The following is a 23,052-nucleotide window of genomic DNA, read 5'->3' as shown; positions in this document are numbered from 1 at the left end:
TTCGCCGGGAATCAAACCCGGACATTCACCGTGTGAAGCGAGAGCTTTTGCTACCAAGCCACAGAGCACCATTATAATATACTAGTCGTGGAGGCTAGTACACAAAATGGGGAGTAGAATTAAATTAGCTATGAGGCAATCACACCATCATATGTCCTCGGATCACGGTAAAACACATAGTTCTGCTGGGTGCGTGGTCTTTGTAGGATTGGATTGTCCCATGAGTTAGAGCGTCGTGAATTTTCTCTTGCCATGAAGCGGACTAAAACGACACGGGTTCGAGTCCTCCGCTAGTCACAGTGTTGTTACTGATTATATATATATATATATATATATATATATATATATATATATATATATATATATATATATATATATATATATATAGTGCCAAATAGGCAGAACTTGCGATCTTGGCTTAAATAGCAACGCTCATCTTGCCATATAGGACAAGTGAAAATTTGTGTATGCAATAATTTCGTCAAAATCATTCTGAACCTAACGAAAAAAAATATATTTGATTGTGTTTGTTTAGTACTAAATTATTGTAAACGTATTTAAAATATATTTAGTTGGGTTAGGCTAAAATAAATTGCTCTTGTTATAATAAGGTTAGGTAAGTTTTCTAAGATTCTTTTGGTGCAAAATTAAAAATTTTTACATTAACATTAATGAAAAAAATATATCTTTAAACGTATAAAAGAAAATTCCAGAAAGGACTTAATTTTAAATGAGTTCTTGCTAATTGACCAGTTTTACATCTTCGGCACGACATATATATATATATATATATATATATATATATATATATATATATATATATATATATATATATATATATATATATATATATATATATATATATATATATATATATATATATATATATACTAGTTGCAACCTCATTGTACTCGACAAGAATGTCCTTTTTTTTTTCGTGGCAAGCTTCTAGATCTGTTTCCTGCAGGTTTTATCAACAAGTATTTAAGTCACAAAAACATGGACATGTAGTCATGCTTACCTCAGCACAAATGATTATTCCTAACAGCACCTGCAGGACGATCACCTACTAATCTAGTTACCTTAATTTTTTTTAAAACAGGCACATCTTGACAGAAGGGAATACAATAATGCTTGAATTATTATTATAATAAAAAAGAAGCGCTAAGCCACAAGGACTATACAGTATAATGCTTGAATCATTCAACAGTCACGGCCACACTCATCCATGCTACCTAGGTGGACTGTCAAATAAAAGGCAAACGTGATTTGGGCTTTGCTTTTTAAACCACGAGGATTCAGTCAGTGATAAATTAGCATAGGCTTGCACTTGAAATCACCTGATGCATTAACGCTCAGAAGCAAACTGAAGCGATCCTTCGCTGCCTTGAATCCTGGTAGATTTTTTTCTCGTGTTTGTTGGTGAAGGCTCTAGGTGGCACATTCTTTCAAAATAATTCTGTTTGGAGGTGTATCCCTCCTCAGAAATAATTTCCACCAACTGGGTAGGGAAATTCCCGTCATCAGCGTGGTCAGCAGACGCACTTTCTCCACTAAATTTTATTTGATGCAGTCGACTGAACATTGTAAATCTGTATGCCCAGCTGGGTTCACATTTCACGCTAAGCTGGAGCTGACACCTAGTGCCATAGGCTTACCAATCTCAGCTAGCACCACCCTTACCTCGCTTGCCGCCAACTCAACCTAGAGGCAACAGCTGTCACTCCTCTCTCCCTCGCGGGCATGGCCCTCTGGGTCACCCCAGGGCACTCAAACACACTGCCTGTGTACCACGAACCTAAATTAAGGAGCCTCCGAAGCCTTATCATTCATCCTCCGCTACCAAGTACACGCAAATCTATTACGATTGCGATATTGGTGGAAGCAGTGGTCACAGCGGTGGTCACAGCGGTGGTCGCAGCGGTGGTCGCAGCAAGTGTGTTGCCCGGAGAGAGGAAGAAAGGAGGATTAAGATGTTGTTTCCACTTCATCCCCCCATACAAGAAGCATGCATCTCTCTAAGCATTTTCCTGAAGTCTTGTCTGCAAGTTTCATCATTTAGACAGGATCAGCAGGATCCAGGCTGAAATTTGCTGAATTTTTCTCGAGAAATCTTTGTGGCGTTCCCTGCCACTCCACAGCATCCTACGCTGTTTTCAAGTCACGTTTCAGCATTACCTGTGTGTTTCTACGGTTGTTTTCAGCTCAGCACGCCTATTTCAGCAAGTCAGAGGCGAGTCTGTGCAGTGCTCTGCGTCTAGTGTGGGTGTTTCTCCCTGTGCTTGTGGGCATGAGAGCAAGAAGTGGTCGTAGTTCCTTGCCTCACTCACCCACGCCTCGCACCACCATACACCACTATGCTCTCACTCTCTCTCTGATGCTTTTTTATGAGTTCGGTGTGAATTCGTTGCCAGAGCTGTGTCCGAGGTCACTCGAAGACACGTGGGTCACGAAGCTACATGTGAATAAGACCACGTGGAGCGGGCCACGTGAGTCACCAAGACAGATTGTTCCAAGCCCATGCTGTTGTCTGCTGCATGGGATTACCCATGACGTCACCATGCTGCCCGCATCACTCCCCTGATGTTACGATGCTGCCCAACGTCACCCACGACATCTGCCTGACGTCACTCTGGACGTTGGACGTTGCCTGACGTCACCTCGCCACGTCAACCGCGATGTCTGCCTGACGTCACCTTGCTACGTCACCATGCTGCCTGACATTACTTATGACATCTGCCTGACGCCACTGAAGGATGTCACCTCGCAATGCCACCCTGGATGTCTGCCTGATGTCACCCCACGACATCCATCACGCCTGACATCACCACATGTCACACTGAGAATGTTATAGTTTCACGGTAAGCAATTTGTTTCAGTATTGTCGAGAAGATATATGTCACGTGTTAATTCCTCTCAGTCAGTGTTCTCACATGTTCGTGAATGGCTTAGTGTTGATTTTTGCACAGAAAATCGTCATTTAATAGTGCAAGCCATGTTATAACTGCATGTGCAGTGTGGGTGTGTGCAGTTTTCCGTGTTTGTAGATGAATGGTTCAGAGAACCAACAAGTTGATAAATTAGACACATGTGCAACTCTTGGGTATCTTTATTGAGGAAACGTTTCGCCACATAGTGGCTTCATCAGTCCATACAAAGGAGAAACTTGAAGAGCAGGAGGAGAATGAGGTAATCAGTCCCTCAACCTTGAGTCGATGTGGTCAGTCCATCATTCTATTCAAGATTGATGGACTGACCACATCGACTCAAGGTTGAGGGACTGATTACTTCATTCTCCTCCTGTTCTTCAAGTTTCTCCTTTGTATGGACTGATGAAGCCACTGTGTGGCGAAACGTTTCCTCAGTAAAGATACCCAAGAGTTGCACATGTGTCTAATTTATCAGTTTTCCGTGTGTCCTGTGTGGTCTGAGCACAGATGTGTGTGTAGGCCACAGTATGGTCTGAGCTCAGACCATTGTTAACACCCTCGTGTTACTTGTCACTCACTGTGACTGTTGACAGCTGACATTAGTCAGCCCAGGCATCAGTTTATGAGCGTCTGAGCCTCCATGTACATAAAGCTCTTATGCTCGCCGCTCATAGACACCACCATGCCCGAGTTTTACCTACTACGACTCCCCATTCAGACTCGTTTCTTGCCACCTCCTGACCATCAGAGTGCAGTTATGTGTAGAAAACCAGTCTGAGGATGCTTAGACTAACCTCTGCTATGACTCCAACTCTGTTGAGAGAATGACACTGTCAAGCGACAGTAGTCCCGCCAGCAGGTGACTGTCTGACTCATGTCACAGCTTCAGTGGGCAGCCTGCACAATGATTATGTCACTGACTGCTAGCCCGCTCACTCCAGTTACTGTGTATGCTGCTATGACTCCCAGATGTTTCGCCCGAGTCGTCTCTGCTGCGATATTGGTGGAAGCGGTGGTCGCAGCCCCAGCAACAGTACCAGTCGAGAAATGTCCTCCTGAGTTGTTTGCCAGAAGAAGTCCTGTCCAGTTGTTGGGTACTGACGACATCTTACTCTAGGGCACCAGCAGGTTATGCCCCAGGATGAATGAACCCTGCAGCAGCTACTACGATGACTGCTTCATCCTTCCAGATAAGACTGTACCCTGTTATGTCATAGCTCAGCTGCAGCGATGTCTCCTGTGTTGCAGTATCTGTCCAGACGCACACCCCCACCTTATTGTTTTTCCTCCCTGTAGGAAGTTTTTTTTGTCCATATCCACATGTATAGATATTTTTATTTTGTGTTCTGTGCCCTGTTTCTGCAAGAGAGACCGAGTTTTTTTTTCAGTCATGGTCAAGGACGACCATGGGTAGGTGGCTGAGCGATGTATGCCCAGCTGGGTTTATATTTCACGCCACGCTGGTGCTGACACCTAGTGGCATAGGCTTACCAATATCAGCCAGCACCACCCTTACCCGGCTTCACCTGCTGCCATCTCAACCTAGAGGCAACAGCTGCCACTCTTCTCTCCCTCAAGGGCATGGGCCTCTGGATCACCCCAGGACACTTAACACACTGCTTGTGTACCACGAACCCAAATAAAGTAAGGAGCCTCCAAAGCCTTATCATTCATCCTCCACTACCAAGTACACACAAATCTATTACGATTGTGATAAATCATTCAGAACTAAAAGAACACTCTTAAGATCAAGGCTGTCCTTTTTGCTTATCCACTGTCTTACAGTACGATAATGCTCTCTCCCATATTATAAGAGCATTGAGTGGGGCACCCTTCCTTATTCAATAACATTTGTCTTATTCACTTGTAATGACTTTGTAATTTCTTCAACAGCTTATAATCTGGATCACTCACCGCACATGCTCTTATCTTCAATTCATTGTCTCTAATCATATTCCGAAGAATAGGAGGCCCCGAGTTATTGTTTACTACACTTAATATACAGACAAGACGGTTCAAACTACGGGAGTACTAACTCGGGGCCTCCTGCGAGTGAAACACCCTGTATAAAAAGACGAGATATAGTAATAAAAAGATCCAAAACCGATTAACAGACACATTATTTAGGTATGGAATGCGTCCACAAGCAAAATTAGCGTGGGTAGTTGTACTTTGAACTTGGATACAATATTTAATTGAAAACGCGCTCATCGTATGTGCACTTATTGGGTTTCTATTGCATTTTCCAAATAAAACCGTTAAACCCACATAGGTCATACAGAGCAGAGATGGGCAAAGAGATATAAGTAGGGAGTTATTAAGAGTGGAGAGATAAAATAATTTGTGCCAAAGGTATGACTCTTGCTATAGTAACAAAGTCTGTATGAAAGGTGGGGCTTTAGGCAAGGAAGGTAGTCAAAATGAATGCCTCCTGGAATTGGAGATGTCTCTAATAGGCAGGGCAGACTGTTAATGTGTATTGCACTGTTAGTCACCGGGTAATCTTCGTATTCATGTTTTGACCAATTCGTAAACATGCGAGGGTGGGTTCCCACGCCATGGAATGATGGGAAGACTGCCAGTTGTGGTTTCAAGGACATTTTTTTTTCTATAATTCAAGAGCAACACAGTTGCCAGCAGGTATGGAGTCTCTGTGATCGTACTGTATAACAGCCAGAATAGAGAAATAAAGAACTACACACAAAATAATAACAGAAGGATGAAACAGTGACACAGCCTAGTAAAACATAGTATTACTATGGACAAAATTAGAAGAGAAAAATGTATAAGCAATAACAGGGACACGGCAGAGATAAGTACAGTGAGACAACACAAATACAAATCAGCAGACAACAAAAGCTGAGAAGTCACGAACGAAATGTAGAGAATACGATTGCAGTTCACAGAATGTTAGATAATAGGAAATATTCATGAAAGATACAATAATAGACAGATACAATAAATAATCGGGAATGACATAGAAACAAAACTTTCAGAAAATAGCAATAGGATTTGAGGAAGAGAACCGACATGAAAAATTGTCGGTATGCCGACATTAAGTACCTATGTGTTCTTCCAAATAATACAAAATGTGTCTTACACATTCTTTGATTCACTCCAGAATTGTCTATTTTAATAATGGAAGAGCGCTAAACCTGCAGGTGTCATACAGAGCTTGAAGAATGTGAGACATTCGGGTTCGATCCAAGGAAGGGGGAGGATAAGCCCAATTCCTTGGACCAAGAGCCCCTCATAGGCATTATGGCACCTCCTTTGAGGGAAATCACTCCAAAGAACCTTGACACAATACACTGGATTAGGGGTTCCCAACCTGGGCCCTGAGGGCCGCATGTGGCCCTTCCAGGAAATGGATGCGATCCTCACATGAAATTATGAATTCACTTTTATGTAGGCTCCACACTGCACAGTGTCTAGAATTACAAAATATTTAAAGCCATTATACACCGTTGAAACGTTATTGCTACCTCTAACAGCCACTTTTCACTTCTGATCAGTGCCGGTTTATACTTGTAGCACATTACTAAGGTCCTGCGGTGATGTGTATACTGTTAGTTATTCTTTTATATATTTCACTTTCTAGGTGTTAGGAAATGAACACTCAAAGTACTCATGAGCTCAACCCTTTGTGACTGTGTGGTTAGTGACAATAACCATGTAATCAGTTTTGAATTGCGGCTAGAGGCAGAGGAAAGAAAGTCTCCCTGATAACATTGTGTATACATAGTGTATAGTGTATACTACAGTGGCTCCCTAAGAAATGCTAAAGTGTCATTTGAAAACAGGTGAATTTGTAAATGAAGTGATAAGCCTATAGAGGCAGGTGCCAGAAACTTACCACACTGGTCAGCTGTTTTAATAATCTTCCTGGCCTGCTAGTGTACTCGCATATAATCTAGTGATACCAGTGAATAGCAGAATACAGTGTTGTAGTAGCAACTAACCAGTATAATAATGGTACTTAGTGGAGTGGAGTGACTTTCATTAGTTTCTTTTTTCTTGAAATACCAGACGTATACTGTGAATTTCATATAGCCTGTAGTTACCAGGGGTCGCAATATACACAACGAGAAGCAAATATTACTACAGAAAAAGCGTCTTTCCTCCAAAATTTCCACCAGTCAACTATAGTGATAATATAGCATTTATTGTGGGGGAGACGGAAAAAAAACTAGAAAAGCTAGATACAGTGATCGATAAACAAGGGTCATTGTAGGAGCTGCCAGCAGTCACCGGTTCTTCAACACGCAAGTTATACTTTTGTATCAAACAAATCACATATTACTCGGGTAGATAATTTCCAGTAGATCCTTCATGTGTTAGTCCAAATCACCGACCAGTATGTTTTAAATAAGTGACCCACTGATCAGATCAGCCTGGTTCCGAACCCTTGACTGGTCGAACCCTCGACTGGTCCAAACCCTTTGACCGGTTTCAAAAGGATTCATTGGACAATAAAGCAGACTGTAAACGGATAGGGTTGTAGGCGCCCTTATCAAACACAAACAATAAATATAAAACAAGATCGTACACCGGTAAGCTGTCCATAATATACAAGTACAGTTAGAAATAGAAATACAAATAGCTAGAGCTTCACTTTAAGGAGGTTATTAATAGAGTATTCAAGAGGTTGCTAGTTGAATTACAGTAAATCAACCATTCAAATCATTATGAAGCTCTGTGTAGTCTGCAATCAAACAAACGGGCATCCACATGGATAAATTGTCATTTTTGTGGAATTTGGTGTCACGCCCCTTGTGCAGATATCCAAGAACTAGCTACAAGCAGTATTAAAACAGGGAAGTGTTTTTGGGTATGCCCAAATGAGATAAATCTGTGGACTAAAATCACATTGGTACTAAAAGAGGATAACATCAAAGCTGCTTTCATAGAAAACCTGAAAGCATTCTATAACAGATGGGAACATAAAAAGTCTGGGCTGGATGGTACTGCCCTTGATGCTGGCCATGTAGTCAGAAACTGTAAGGCTGGAGGTGATGTCCTGGTAGTCAGTAAATGTGGGGCTGATAGTGCTGTCCTGGTAGACAGTAATGGTGAAGCTGGAGGTGCTCTCCTGGGAGACAGTAATGGTGAAGCTGGAGATTTTGTCCAGGTAGTCGGGAATTATACGCAGGAAGGAATGCATATAAATGACCTCATGGGAGACAGGAGCCGTAGTGGGGAATCAAGTGTAGTCAAAGATAAGATAAAACCAATATTGCAAACTAGAAATACCACAGGAAATAGCAAACAACAGGACTCCACTAGCAATAGTGAGGATATATTACCAAAAACAACTGGTGGGAGCTCCATTGTTGGTGCTAGGGAGGATAGGAATAAGACAGGTAAACATGCACCAACAGGGAATACAGTCACAGAAACCCAAGGCAAACGGAAACCAAGCCTGTGCACATACTATGCACTTGGTATCTGCAGGCATGGGAAATCTGGAAAAACAGATGGGACGTGCAACTATGACCACCCTAGAAAATGCCGTGCCCATATGACAACAGGAAAATGCAAACTCCTTTGCTGTAAGCTTTTTCACCCTGAAATGTGTACCTCTTCAGTACAGGAGAGACTGTGCTATAACTTAAATTGCCAGGCACACCATCTAAAGGGGACAAAAAGATACAAAACATCCAGGCCATGGGAAAACCTGGGTAGCCACAGCCACTCAAGAGGGAGAGGTTTTTTAGTGCCAGAAAGGAAAAAAAAACTGGCAGGAAATGGCAGAAATCGTACACCAAATCCAGTCATTCCTGGAGTGGAACCACAGTCGATGGCCTCCACTCCAAACCAACAGATACAGATACTAATGCTGGAAAAAAAATCCCCCCCCCAGTACCAACAATACCACCAGTCCGATGACATTCTTCTTTGCAAATATACAGGGTCTAAAGCCAGCAACAAACAACAAAATACCTTTCATCCGTGGACTGCTTGCAGAGGCAAAGGCAATGTTCGCGGCTTTCACTGAGACCCACATAAAGGATCATTTGGACAACGAAATATGGATCCCAGGTTACAACCTATACAGATGTGACAGAGTGAACAGGCAAAAGGGGGGGGGGTTGGCCTGTACATTGCAGAGTCACTTGTTTGCACAGAACTGCTAAATGCCTCAAATGATGTAGTGGAAGTTTTAGCAGTAAAGATCGAGAACCAAAACCTAGTCATTGTGGTAGTCTACAAGCCTCCGGATGCAACATCCCAGCAATTCCAGGAACAGCTGTTAAAAATTGACCACTGTTTGGAAAATCTTCCAGCTCCTGCACCCAATATCTTGCTCCTGGGGGATTTCAACTTAAGGCACCTAAAATGGAGGAATATAGCAAATAATATTGTTGCAGTAATAACACCAGGAGGCAGCTCTGATGAAAACTCACACTCACACGAGCTTTTAAATCTCTGCACAAAAATTCAATTTAAACCAGCAAATAATAGAGCCTACTAGACTGGAGAATACACTAGACCTCATCTTCACTAACAATGATGATCTGATACGAAATGTCACCATATCAAAAACAATATACTCGGATCACAACATAATTGAGGTTCAGACATATATGCGTGGAGCCCCAGACCGACATAATGAGATTAGTCACGAGGGAGCATTCACCAAATTCAACTTCAATAGCAAAAACATAAAGTGGAACCAAGCAAACCAAGTCCTAACCGATATAAGCTGGGAAGATATACTAAGCAACACAGACTCCAACTTATGCCTAGAACAGATTAACTCGGTGGCACTCGATGTATGCACAAGACTTATTCCTCTAAGAAAAAGGAGGAGTAGATGTAAAATAGAAAGAGACAGGCGCTCCCTTTACAGGTGACGGAAAAGAATAACAGAGCGGCTAAAAGAAGTCAATATATCTGAAATGTGTAGGGAGACACTGGTCAGAGAAATAGCAAGCATCGAACTTAAGCTAAAGGAATCTTATAGGAGTCAGGAATCGCGGGAAGAACTAAAAGCCATAAATGAAATCGAAAGAAACCCAAAGTATTTCTTCTCCTATGCCAAATCAAAGTCGAGAACAACGTCCAGTATTGGGCCCTTACTTAAACAAGATGGGTCCTACACAGATGACAGCAAGGAAATGAGTGAGCTACTCAAGTCCCAGTATGACTCAGTTTTTAGCAAGCCGCTAACCAGACTGAGAGTCGAAGATCAAAATGAATTTTTTATGAGAGAGCCACAGAATTTGGTTAACACAAGCCCATCTGATGTTATCCTGACTCCAAATGACTTCGAACAGGCGATAAATGACATACCCATGCACTCTGCCCCAGGGCCAGACTCATGGAACTCCGTGTTCATCAAGAACTGCAGTTCTTGATGAACACGGAGTTTTTACCATCCTATGGAGAGGGAGCATGGACACGGGGTTCGTCCCACAGTTACTAAAAACAACAGACATAGCCCCACTCCACAAAGGGGGCAGTAAAGCAATAGCAAAGAACTACAGACCGATAGCACTAACATCCCATATCATAAAAATCTTTGAAAGGGTCCTAAGAAGCAAGATCACCACCCATCTAGAAACCCATCAGTTACACAACCAAGGGCAACATGGGTTTAGAACAGGTCGCTCCTGTCTGTCTCAACTATTGGATCACTACGACAAGGTCCTAGATGCACTAGAAGACAAAAAGAATGCAGATGTAATATATACAGACTTTGCAAAAGCCTTCAACAAGTGTGACCATGGCGTAATAGCGCACAAAATGCGTGCTAAAGGAATAACAGGAAAAGTCGGTCGATGGATCTATAATTTCCTCACTAACAGAACACAGAGTAGTAGTCAACAGAGTAAAGTCCGAGGCAGCTACGGTGAAAATCTCTGTTCCACAAGGCACAGTACTCGCTCCCATCTTGTTCCTCATCCTCATATCTGACATAGACAAGGATGTCAGCCACAGCACCGTGTCTTCCTTTGCAGATGACACCCGAATCTGCATGACAGTGTCTTCCATTGCAGACACTGCAAGGCTCCAGGCGGACATCAACCAAATCTTTCAGTGGGCTGCAGAAAACAATATGAAGTTCAACGATGAGAAATTTCAATTACTCAGATATGGTAAACACGAGGAAATTAAATCTTCGTCAGAGTACAAAACAAATTCTGGTCACAAAATAGAGCGAAACACCAACGTCAAAGACCTGGGAGTGATCATGTCGGAGGATCTCACCTTCAAGGACCATAACATTGTATCAATCGCATATGCTAGAAAAATGACAGGATGGGTAATGAGAACCTTCAAAACTAGGGATGCCAAGCCCATGATGATACTCTTCAGGTCACTTGTTCTATCTAGGCTGGAATATTGCTGCACACTAACAGCATCTTTCAAGGCAGGTGAAATTGCTGACCTAGAAAATGTACAGAGAACCTTCACGGCGCGCATAACGGAGATAAAACACCTAAATTACTGGGAGCGCTTGAGGTTCCTGAACCTGTATTCCCTGGACGCAGGCGGGAGAGATACATGATTATATAAACCTGGAAAATCCTAGAGGGACTAGTACCGAACTTGCACACGAAAATCACTCACTACGAAAGCAAAAGACTTGGCAGACGATGCAACATCCCCTCAATGAAAAGCAGGGGTGTCACTAGCACGTTAAGAGACCATACAATAAGTGTCAGGGGCCCGAGACTGTTCAACTGCCTCCCAGCATACATAAGGGGGATTACCAACAGACCCCTGGCAGTCTTCAAGCTGGCACTGGACAAGCACCTAAAGTCGGTTCCTGACCAGCCGGGCTGTGGCTCGTACGTTGGTTTGCGTGCAGCCAGCAGTAACAGTCTGGTTGATCAGGCTCTGATCCACCAGGAGGCCTGGTCACAGACCGGGCCGCGGGGGCGTTGACCCCCGGAACTCTCTCCAGGTAAACTCCAGCTAGAGGTATAATGTTAATATCGATCATTACAAAACGCGGCCTTCTTTTAAATTTGACTTTTCAAATGGGCCGTTTCATACTAAAAGGCTGCGGACTACTGCCCTAGATTATTTGAAACAAAAGAAAAACATGCGTGCAGCAATGTGGTATGGTCAGGCATACAAGTGTATGTTTGGAAGAAAAGCTTTCATAACAAAAATTAATGCCACAACACTCGGTGTGCGTGAAAGCCAATACGGAGAGGGTCAACATGCTGCCGAGCTATGACACTAAAAACAAATTTCGTTATTTAAGTCTGAAATTTTTAATTTTGGACATGACCCTCTAACTGCAAACCTTCAAAACAATTCGATGAACGATGAAGAAGTTTCTTGGCGTTATCCCACAAAACTACATACGCACCTGCCAGTCCCGTGCAGGTCCTCATCAGATCTAACCTACCCAGCATTCTACACCTGACTCCATTCCTATAAATACTCACGTACCTTTCATGAACCCGGGTAGATCTGTTTGTGACTTGATAAAGTCCACTGTGTAAGCGAAACGTTGTCAATAAAGGAACACATTATAGTGCTTATGTGTTTATTTTCCATTGTGTCGGTATTTTATACCATTTATTTCCAAGTAGTCTCTTTGTTGTGATGGAAGGCTTGAAAGAGTAGCGAATGGTGTGTGTTTTCTTGGGTATTGCTGTATTGGCTGCTTGTGGAATGGTTTCCTGGATGATCTTGAGTTGCGTGTCAGTGTCAGACAGGTTTGTTGTTGTAATCGTATGTTAGGTTGGTGTTATCTGTGTTGCTTAAAAGCTTCCCAATCAGCGTTCTTGTAGGCGAGTGAAGGTGTGGCTGGAATAAGGATGGGACTAGGGGTGTGAAGAATGGTGGGGATGTAGTCTGAACCAGGGAGTGGTCCAGGGGCACTGTAGTGTTGGAAAGGGGAGCGGGTTCTATTTGCAAGAATGATATCAGGTTTTCCTTGGCCCTGGTGACCATAGAAGGTGTTGAATTGAGGACCTAGGTTAGTTAGTTTAATATGTTTATTACGCACCCCATACCCATCCTGTGGGCGGTAGTCAAAAGATTACAGAGGTACATAATTGGTCCAGGGACTGGACTCCAAAGTTTTGAAAGCTGAGCAAGTTACAGAGGTAATGGACTCACAATTTACAAAGGTAATGAACTCACAATTTACAAAGGTAATGCACTCACAATTTACAAAGGTAATGAACTCCAGGTAGGTCTAGTCACAATCATGACAAGTTACAAAGGTATTTACAGATTACAGAGGTACGTAATGGGTCCAGGGACTGGGCCCCCAAAGTTTTGATAGCTGAACTAGGTACACAGGTAATGAACTCACAAGTTACAAATGTAATGAATCCTGTAAGAATGGTTACCTAGGTGAAGCAGATCTTTGTGGTTTATAAAGTTAAGTAACTGTGTGCCTAGCTGGTTGTTGGAAGATTGGTGGCATGTCTGGTGTCTAGCGTTCATGTCTGCTAGGAGGTAGGAGGGAGTATTGGTGTGGTTGAACACTAGAGAGAGGTCGTGAATGTTAAGAGCAGAACTGGGTGTTGTGTAAGTGGTGAAGAAGATGAATGGGTCCAGGTGAGTGTGCATTCTAACTGCGAGGCAGTGGTGATGGGTGAATGGAAGTGGGAAAAATTCATGTTTGATGTTGGAGTTAACAAGACTGGCAACTCCATCGTGGGGGTCGTAGGGAGATTGTTGTGCAGTATAGCCACAGTGGAGGATGGCGGACTCGTTGAGGTGCTTTGAGGCAGGTGCTGTTGAGTAAGACAACATCTGGTCTCTGCCTCAAGTTCTGCCAACATGTGTCTGACAGGGAAGTAAGAACGTATCTTAAGTTGAATCACCTTGAATGTTCTTGATGGGATCAGCAGTTGATGTCAGTGAGGGTTATAGCGAGGTACCATGAAGGTTGTACCATCTGAGGTGTATTTGAAGGTAAAATCACTACACCCGCAAGGAAGGGGTGGATCTGGACTGTGCGAGTCTATTGTATTCTCTGGACTGTCTTTCAAAGGTTGGCACAGGTTTTTGGTAGGATGATTTACGTCTAGAGGCTATATTTGTTTTCCTGGATGAGGTGGGTGCAACGGTGGAGGAGGTGGTAGTCTGGGTGACGGCGGGTGTAGTGGAAGTAGTGGATTATTATAATAAAAAAGCGCTAAACCCGGAGGCAGTGGAGATGGCGAATGTGGGGTGAGGTAGGAGAGCTGTAGTGGGTGTGGTGTTTGTGTGGGGAATGATGGTAGAGGTAGAAGAGCTAGGGAGGGGGGTTAAGATGGTTGGGTAAAAGAGCTAGGGAGAGGGGTTGAAAGTGGTGGGGGAGGAAAGAGGGTGTGGGGGAGCCTTTGGAAGTGAAATAAACCCCTCATGGAAGGTTCCTTGATGTTGGTGAGGGGCTCTTGATTTAGGGAATTGGATCTGTGCTCCAGTTCTCCGAATTAAGCCTGAATGCCTTCCACATCCCCCCCCGGGCGCTGTATAATCCTACGGGTTTAGCGCTTCCCCTTTGATTATAATAATAATAATGGAAGTGAAATATGAGGGAGGGACTTAAGGAAGACTGATGGCTGCTAATAGGAGGTTGAGGGTGTGTGAGTAATCTAAGTTGTGAGTTTGGGAGAGGGCTGTCGCTGAGTACACAGCTGTTACAATTTTGCAGTTTATGTAATCTAGATTGGTTGTGGGTGGCGAGGTACTTGAGGTTGGTGTGGTGTTGTGTGGAGGTTGGGTAGGGAAGGGGTTGGGGGATATTGTGTGAGACCTGTTGAGTGTGCTAGCCCAAGGGTTGGTGGGAGGGGGGTTTGCCTGGGGAGGGTGGAGCAGGGAGGGGGTTGTAATCCCCACTAATGTGGTCTGACTATATATAGAGAGCGAGAGACCCGGGCCGGAAGAGTACCGGCGAATCAAGAAGAGCGGTGGGCAGTTATACGTCTCTACAGCCATGAAGTTTGTGGTACATGTTTTGGTTACATTGTGCTACGCCTCTGCTCAATGTAGTTTTATATCTTTATTATGCACTCCATACCCATCCTGTGGGCGGTAGTCAAAAGATTACATAGGTACATAATGGGTCCAGGGACTGGACCCCAAAGTTTTTATAGCTGATCAAGTTACAAAGGTAATGAACCACCTACACTCCTATACATGGTTACAATCATGAATAAATTACTAAGTAATGAGCCATTCACACGTCCACACCCGGTCACAATTGTTATGAGTTATAAGTACAAATATTAAGCGGGACACACACACACACACACACACACACACACACACACACACACACACACACACACACACACACACACACACACACACACACACACAAGAAGGCGTTTGACAGTTCTACACACGAGATTAACGCAAAAACTGGAGGACCAAGCAGGGGTAACAGGGAAGGCACTACAATGGATCAGGGAATACTTGACAGGAATGGTACGTGGCGAGGTGTCAGAGTGGGCACCTGTGACCAACGAGGTCCCACTGGGGTCAGTCCTAGGACCAGTGCTGTTTCTGGTATTTGTGAACGACATGACGGAAGGAATAGACTCCGAAGTGTCCCTGTTTGTAGATGACGTGAAGTTGATGAGAAGAATTCATTCGATCGAAGACCAGGCAGAACTACAAAGGGATCTGGACAGGCTGCAGACCTGGTCCAGCAATTGGCTCCTGGAGTTCAACCCCACCAAGTGCAGTCATGAAGATTGGGGAAGGGCAAAGAAGACCGCAGACGGAATATAGTCTAGGGGGCCAGAGACTACGAACCTCACTCAAGGAAAAAGATCTTGGGGTGAGTATAACACCAGGCATATCTCCTGAAGTGCACATCAACCAAATAACTGCTGCAGCATGTGGGCGCCTAGCAAACCTCAGAACAGCATTCCGACATCTTAATAAGGAATCGTTCAGGACCCTGTATACCGTGTACGTTGGGCCCATATTGGAGTATGCGGCACCAGTTTGGAACCCACACCTAGCCAAGCACGTAAAGAAACTAGAGAAAATGCAAAGGTTTGCAACAAGACTAGTCCCAGAGCTAAGATATATGTCCTACGAGGAGAGGTTAAGGGAAATCAACCTGACGACACTGGAGGATGGGAGAGATAGGGGGGACATGATAACGACATACAAAATACTGAGAGGAATTGACAAGGTGGACAAAGACAGGATGTTCCAGAGATGGGACACAGCAACAAGGGGACACAGTTGAAAGTTGAAGACACAGATGAATCACAGGGATGTTAGGAAATATTTCTTCAATCATTGAGTAGTCAGGAAGTGGAATAGTCTAGCAAGTGAGGTAGTGGAGGCAGGAACCATACATAGCTTTAAGATGAAGTATGATAAAGCTCATGGAGCAGGGAGAGAGAGGACCAAGTAGCACTCAGTGAAGACTCAGGAGCTGAGTCTCGACTCCTGTAACCACAATTAGGCGAGTACACACACACACGAGCGCGCGCGCACACACACACAAACCGTTGTGGATCTACTAGGCTGTTGCCACACAGATACAAACATAAAAAGATCAAAGTGAGTGTGGAAACAGATGATCAAGAATTACCAGCGTTTGGTTAACAAGTGAAATGTGGGGCACCGTAATGTGAGTGAAAAAGTTAATAAGCAAAAGGAGAAAGAAAAAATAAGATATACAACAAGGGAAGGTGGCAGTAGGCCTACTGAAGCAGTGACGTCACAAAAGTTTGTATGCCATTATACATATAAAGTGTAACACCGAATGTGAAGTGTATTCTGTAATAAGTGAAAAGTGAAATCACTTAAAGAATGCGGGATGCACGAGCATATATGGTTATAAACATCATGGGTGAAGGAGTTACAAAATAGTGATAGAAGGCCTATGTACGACGACTACGTCATCAGCTTCTGGCAACTTGTCATCACACCGCTGTCAGCGCAAGTATTCACCTGTTGAGGTTGCATTTTGCAAGGTTGAGTTCTGGTCCTGCATCACTGTTAGATACTGGTCACTCACTTCTGCAAGCCATTACAGAATTAGAGTAGAAATAGCATAGACGAGAGTGCAAGGAGTAAAGCGGTAGTGAGGGATAACGTCAGACACTTAAGATGAGACAAGCTAAATTTTACAACCTAGCTACTTTCTGAATTTTATAAGTAGAATCGATAAGTGTTACAAGTATTGGTAAGCTTAGAATTACTGGTATCTTCCGGTATTTATTAGCAGTATGAATACTTAGAAGTGGGGGCACACACACACACACACACACACACACACACACACACACACACACACACACACACACACACACACACACACACATACACACACACATACACACACACATACACACACACACATACACATACACACACACACACACACACACACACACATACACACACAGCAGAGAAGAAAGTGATTACATAGCGGGAACGCTTCACTCTGGAGGTCCCAAGGTGGTAATAGCAGTGATGTATAACCCACCACAGAACAGCAGGAGGCCAAGGCAAGAGTACGACGAGAGCAATAGAGCGATGGTTGACACACTGGCTAGAGTGGCCAGAAGAGCTCATGCATGCAGGGCAAAGCTCATGATCATGGGTGACTTTAACCACAAGGAGATCGATTGGGAGAACTTGGACCCGCATGGGGGCCAAGATACATGGAGGGCTAAGATGATGGAGGTTGTACTGGAAAACTTCATGTACCAACACGTAAGGGACACTACAAGAGAGAGAGGAGAGGATGAACCAGCAAGGCTGGACTTAGTATTCACTTTGAGTAGTGCAGATATCGAGGACATCACATATGAAAGACCCCTTGGGGCCAGTGACCATGTGGTTTTAAGCTTCGAATACACAGTAGAGCTACAAGTGGAGGGAGAAGCAGGAAGGCCAGGACGAATGAAGCCAAACTACAAGAAAGGGGACTACACAGGAATGAGGAACTTCCTGAACGGGGTTCAGTGGGACAGAGAACTGGCAGGGAAGCCAGTTAATGAGATGATGGAATATGTAGCAACAAATGCAAGGAGGCTGAGGAGAGGTTTGTACCCAAGGGTAACAGGAATAATGAAAAAGCCAGGATGAGCCCATGGTTTATCCAAAGGTGCAGGGAGGCAAAAACCAAGTGTGCTAGGGAATGGAAGAAATATAGAAGGCAAAGGACCCAGGAGAATAAGGAGAGCAGTCGTAGAGCCAGAAACGAATATGCAAAGATAAGAAGGGAGGCCCAAAGACAATATGAAAATGACATAGCAGCGAAAGCCAAATCTGACCCGAAACTGTTGTACAGCCACATCAGGAGGAAAAGAACAGTCAAGGACCAGGTAATCAGGCTAAGGACGGAAGGAGGAGAGACAACAAGAAATGACCGTGAAGTATGTGAGAAACTCAACAAGAGATTCAAAGAAGTGTTCACAGAGGAGACAAAAGGGGCTCCAGAAAGACGGAGAGGTGGGGCACACCACCATGTGCTGGACACAGTGCACACAACCGAGGAAGAAGTGAAGAGGCTTCTGAGTGAGCTAGATACCTCAAAGGCAATGGGGCCAGATAACATCTCCCCATGGGTATTGAGAGAGGGAGCAGAGGCGCTATGTGTACCCCTAACAACAATATTCAATACATCTATCGAAACAGGGAGATTGCCTGAGGCATGGAAGACAGCAAATGTAGTCCCAATCTTTAAAAAAGGAGACAGACATGAAGCATTAAACTACAGACCAGTGTCACTGACATGTATAGTATGCAAAATCATGGAGAAGATTATCAGGAGAAGAGTGGTGGAACACCTAGAAAGGAATGATCTCATCAACAGCAGCCAACATGGTTTCAGGGATGGGAAATCCTGTTTCACAAACCTACTGGAGTTCTATGACATGGTGACAGCAGTAAGACAAGAGAGAGAGGGGTGGGTGGATTGCATATTCTTGGACTGCAAGAAGGCGTTTGACACAGTTCCACACAAGAGATTGGTGCAAAAACTGGAGGACCAAGCAGGGATAACAGGGAAGGCATTACAATGGATCAGGGAATACTTGTCAGGAAGACAGCAGCGAGTCATGGTACGTGGCGAGGTGTCAGAGTGGGCACCTGTGACCAGCGGGGTCCCACAGGGGTCAGTCCTAGGACCAGTGCTGTTTCTGGTATTTGTGAACGACATGACGGAAGGAATAGACTCTGAGGTGTCCCTGTTTGCAGATGACGTGAAGTTGATGAGAAGAATTCACTCGATCGAAGACCAGGCAGAACTACAAAGGGATCTGGACAGGCTGCAGACCTGGTCCAGCAATTGGCTCCTGGAGTTCAATCCCACCAAGTGCAAAGTCATGAAGATTGGGGAAGGGCAAAGAAGACCGCAGACGGAGTACAGTCTAGGGGGCCAGAGACTACAAACCTCACTCAAGGAAAAAGATCTTGGGGTGAGTATAACACCAGGCACATCTGAAGCGCACATCAACCAAATAACTGCTGCAGCATATGGGCGCCTAGCAAACCTCAGAACAGCATTCCGACATCTTAATAAGGAATCGTTCAGGACCCTGTACACCGTGTACGTTAGGCCCATATTGGAGTATGCGGCACCAGTTTGGAACCCACACCTAGCCAAGCACGTAAAGAAACTAGAGAAAATGCAAAGGTTTGCAACAAGACTAGTCCCAGAGCTAAGAGGTATGTCCTACGAGGAGAGGTTAAGGGAAATCAACCTGACGACACTGGAGGGCAGGAGAGATAGGGGGGACATGATAACGACATACAAAATACTGAGAGGAATTGACAAGGTGGACAAAGACAGGATGTTCCAGAGATTGGACACAGTAACAAGGGGACACAGTTGGAAGTTGAAGACACAGATGAATCACAGGGATGTTAGGAAGTATTTCTTCAGCCACAGAGTAGTCAGTAAGTGGAATAGTTTGGGAAGCGATGTAGTAGAGGCAGGATCCATACATAGCTTTAAGCAGAGGTATGATAAAGCTCACGGTTCAGGGAGAGTGACCTAGTAGCGATCAGTGAAGAGGCGGGGCCAGGAGCTCGGACTCGACCCCCGCAACCTCAACTAGGTGAGTACAACTAGGTGAGTACACACACACACACACACACACATTCATTTTTAAGAAATGAGACAGAAACGAGGCACTAAACTACAGTGCATGAGACGATTAAGAATCATCGTGGGCGGAAGTCAAGAGATGACAGAAGGTAGATTATGGGTTCAAGGGATCGGTCCCAAAGTTCTGATAGCTAAGGAAATTACAGTGGTAATTAACTATTTATAAATTAATGATCTGGTAAGTCGTAACGAATTGTAATTTATACAGACATGAATTCTGCTACAAACACATTACAATGCTGTTCATATGCGTTAACAAGTTATTTATAATATCCAATATTTTAGCTAGGTATGACTGAATTTAGGCAAGTTTAAGTGGTTAGGAGTTATTTACAACAGGCAGTCTGGGTAATTTTCTGTAACTTCTAGACCAAACTCTTACATTTCGCTCAAACTAAAATTAAAACAACATAAATATAGCATTAGAACTGGACAAGATTCCAATGCTCTATTTATTCATGTAAGAGATTTTAACCATCCAATTGATTTTCAAAAAGTTGAGAAAGTAGTATCAAGCAAGTCCATGGTCGACAGGAATATAATTGAATCTTGTTTCATTAAAAGCAGTTTTGACAATAATGAATATTTCCTTTGGTTTATATAAATTAGATCCATTTATAATTAATAGAATTTGGGAAGAATTTAATAATATATTGGAGAAATAATAATTTTTTAAATTTCTTATTTCTTGGGTAGAATAGTTTGTTGGTGGGTTGCATGAAGGACCTGTCTAGTTCGGCCGGCGGGCCTGTTGTCTCGCGTCAGGTGCTTCTTTGTTGTGGGATCTGATAGTGAGGTGTGGGCTACCCCTTTATATACCTTCCTTTGATGCTTTAATTTCATTGTTCCTTGATAATGTGAGTAGTCACGAAAGCGCTTGGAACTTCTCTATTCTTTCACAGTGGTTGTTTTGATTATATATATATATATATATATATATATATATATATATATATATATATATATAAATAATATATATATATATATATATATATATATAATTTCCATAGGTGAATTTTTGTCTTCCTTATAATAAATTTAATATTGTCTACATTTAATGTGAAGATACAAACTGGCCCTAGAGTGGTTTCTTTTTCTATTTAAATAATATAAATGCCCTTAGACTAGGCAGGTCGTTTATCCTTAGGAACCAGAACTTTTATTTACGTTACACAGTTACAAGGATAACATGGGGGCTTGTTCGGGATACTCAGGACTAATACGCGTCCGGTTTCAGAACAAATCCCAGAAACTGACATATATATGAAGAGTTTTTTTTTATACAATATTCACCAATACATTGCTTAATACTCCTAATCATTTTAATTGTGTCAGGCTTAATAAAAGGCTGCTTATTCTTATTCACAGCCAAGTTATTGACGTCAGTGCTGACTTTCTGGAGTCATACGCGCACATACCATGTCCTTTAAAAAGGTGTACGTATGTGGGAATAGTGTGTGATAAAATGTTTCACAGCATTTTGTAGAGATTATTTCATATAACTGTGTATTGTGAGATTCGCTGGTGTAAAAGACTGGGAAAAACCTTACTTGATCGCCCCAATGCAACTGAACCACAACTAGTTAAGATTAATAGTATTGTCACTACTATTAATGCCAACCTTCCAGATGTGTGCCACCCTCGCCAGTTCGAGTACGACAGTGTAGTGTGTGTCTGTGACGCCACCTACTGCGACCAGCCAGGCATTATCGAGTTCCCCTCTGAAGGCAGCTTCACTGTCGTCACCTCCAGCAAGGATGGCCTTAGGTTCAACGTAGAGACCTTGCCTGTTGCCTGCGATAAGAACTCCGGTGAGTGGTGAATGTTGGGCGTAAAATGCTTTTCGAGAGGCAAGGAATATAATTTTCGATGAGTGATAGGGTTAGCTCATTGCGTGTAAAGTTTAGCATATGCACGAGAATCGTTCATTAAGGTTGCATTTCACTCCACTGTAATTCCTAACAAAGATTAAAATGAATTCGAAGTATATACTGTACCTTTCGGCTTACAATCCATTCCTTGAAGATAAGAACAGATCGAAATGTTAAACTGCCAAATGTGTTTTTTCCTAAAATACATGTGTTGAATCAGTGACATTTAGAAAGCTATGTTTGTCGATATATGATCCGTCCAAACCTGTATCAACACTTGGTCTTCCCCAGATAGTGTAGTAGTTAAGCTGAATCGAGAGGACACCATCCAGACCATGCTAGGCTTTGGTGGTAGCTTTACCGACGCGACAGGCATCAATGTTCACAGTCTACCCACAGTGGCCCAGGACCACTTGCTCAGGTAAGGATGCGAGGTTGGTGGTCTCTGGTTGATCTCTGCAGGTAAGTCCCTGATGCTGGAGATTAAGCTGGTAGAAAGAAAGTTACGTTGGAGGGGGTTAGGTTAGACTAGGTTACTTAATGTTATTAACTTGTGTATATAAATAATTAAAGAGCAAACAGGCTTGTTTCGGTGGCTGCACGACCAGGGTGAGATATCCCATGTATCTCAACCCACATAAAAGGCATCTTAGCTTTACCTTAAACTCCTTAATAGTAAAGATATGAAGTTGAACACCCTCAACAGACTTAGAAGCTATAACTAAACCCTATCAGGAGGTACAGGAAATGGTGAGCTACAATTTAAAAAGGCCAAAGAGTTTTAAATGTATCCACCCAGGGAGTCTAGTTCTTGTATTATTTCAGTGCATGGGGCAATGACAGGCATTCATATTTGATCCAAGGAAGTCAGGCCCGCTACCAAGGACAAGGGATTAGGGGAGGCGTCGCTCTCCTGGAAACATTTTGGCCTCCCTGGGAATTTTCAGAAATAACAAGAACATACAGCAGGGCTAAACATACACGTGAACCTCTAAATAAGAGAATTAGTCGCCAGAATTTAAACTAGATGTTAGCACTGTCATGTCCAGCACTGGTAACAGACATGCCAAGTATTGATAAACAATTAGCCAAACTTCTCTCACCGCTTTTTGAGAGTACTGACAACACTAACTTACATAAGGTTGTTTGAAGCTACGCCGCCGAGAGTTTTGGTAGTTATCTGAGCCATTCAATGATGTTG

The 23,052-nt window shown here is 43.3% G+C and overlaps 1 long non-coding RNA gene across 1 annotated transcript; it reads left to right on the top strand.

The window, feature by feature from the left end:
• Positions 1-14,549: 14,549 nt before the first annotated feature.
• LOC138852631 (uncharacterized) lies at positions 14,550-22,333 on the top strand. The gene is made up of 3 exons (XR_011391924.1): positions 14,550-14,834; positions 21,609-21,791; positions 22,143-22,333. It is a non-coding gene; the product is annotated as an uncharacterized lncRNA (long non-coding RNA).
• Positions 22,334-23,052: the final 719 nt, after the last annotated feature.

The sequence above is a fragment of the Cherax quadricarinatus genome, chromosome 13, assembly GCF_038502225.1.
Source record: "Cherax quadricarinatus isolate ZL_2023a chromosome 13, ASM3850222v1, whole genome shotgun sequence".
Lineage (NCBI taxonomy): Eukaryota > Metazoa > Arthropoda > Malacostraca > Decapoda > Parastacidae > Cherax > Cherax quadricarinatus.
This window is presented reverse-complemented; position numbering and strand designations above follow the sequence as displayed.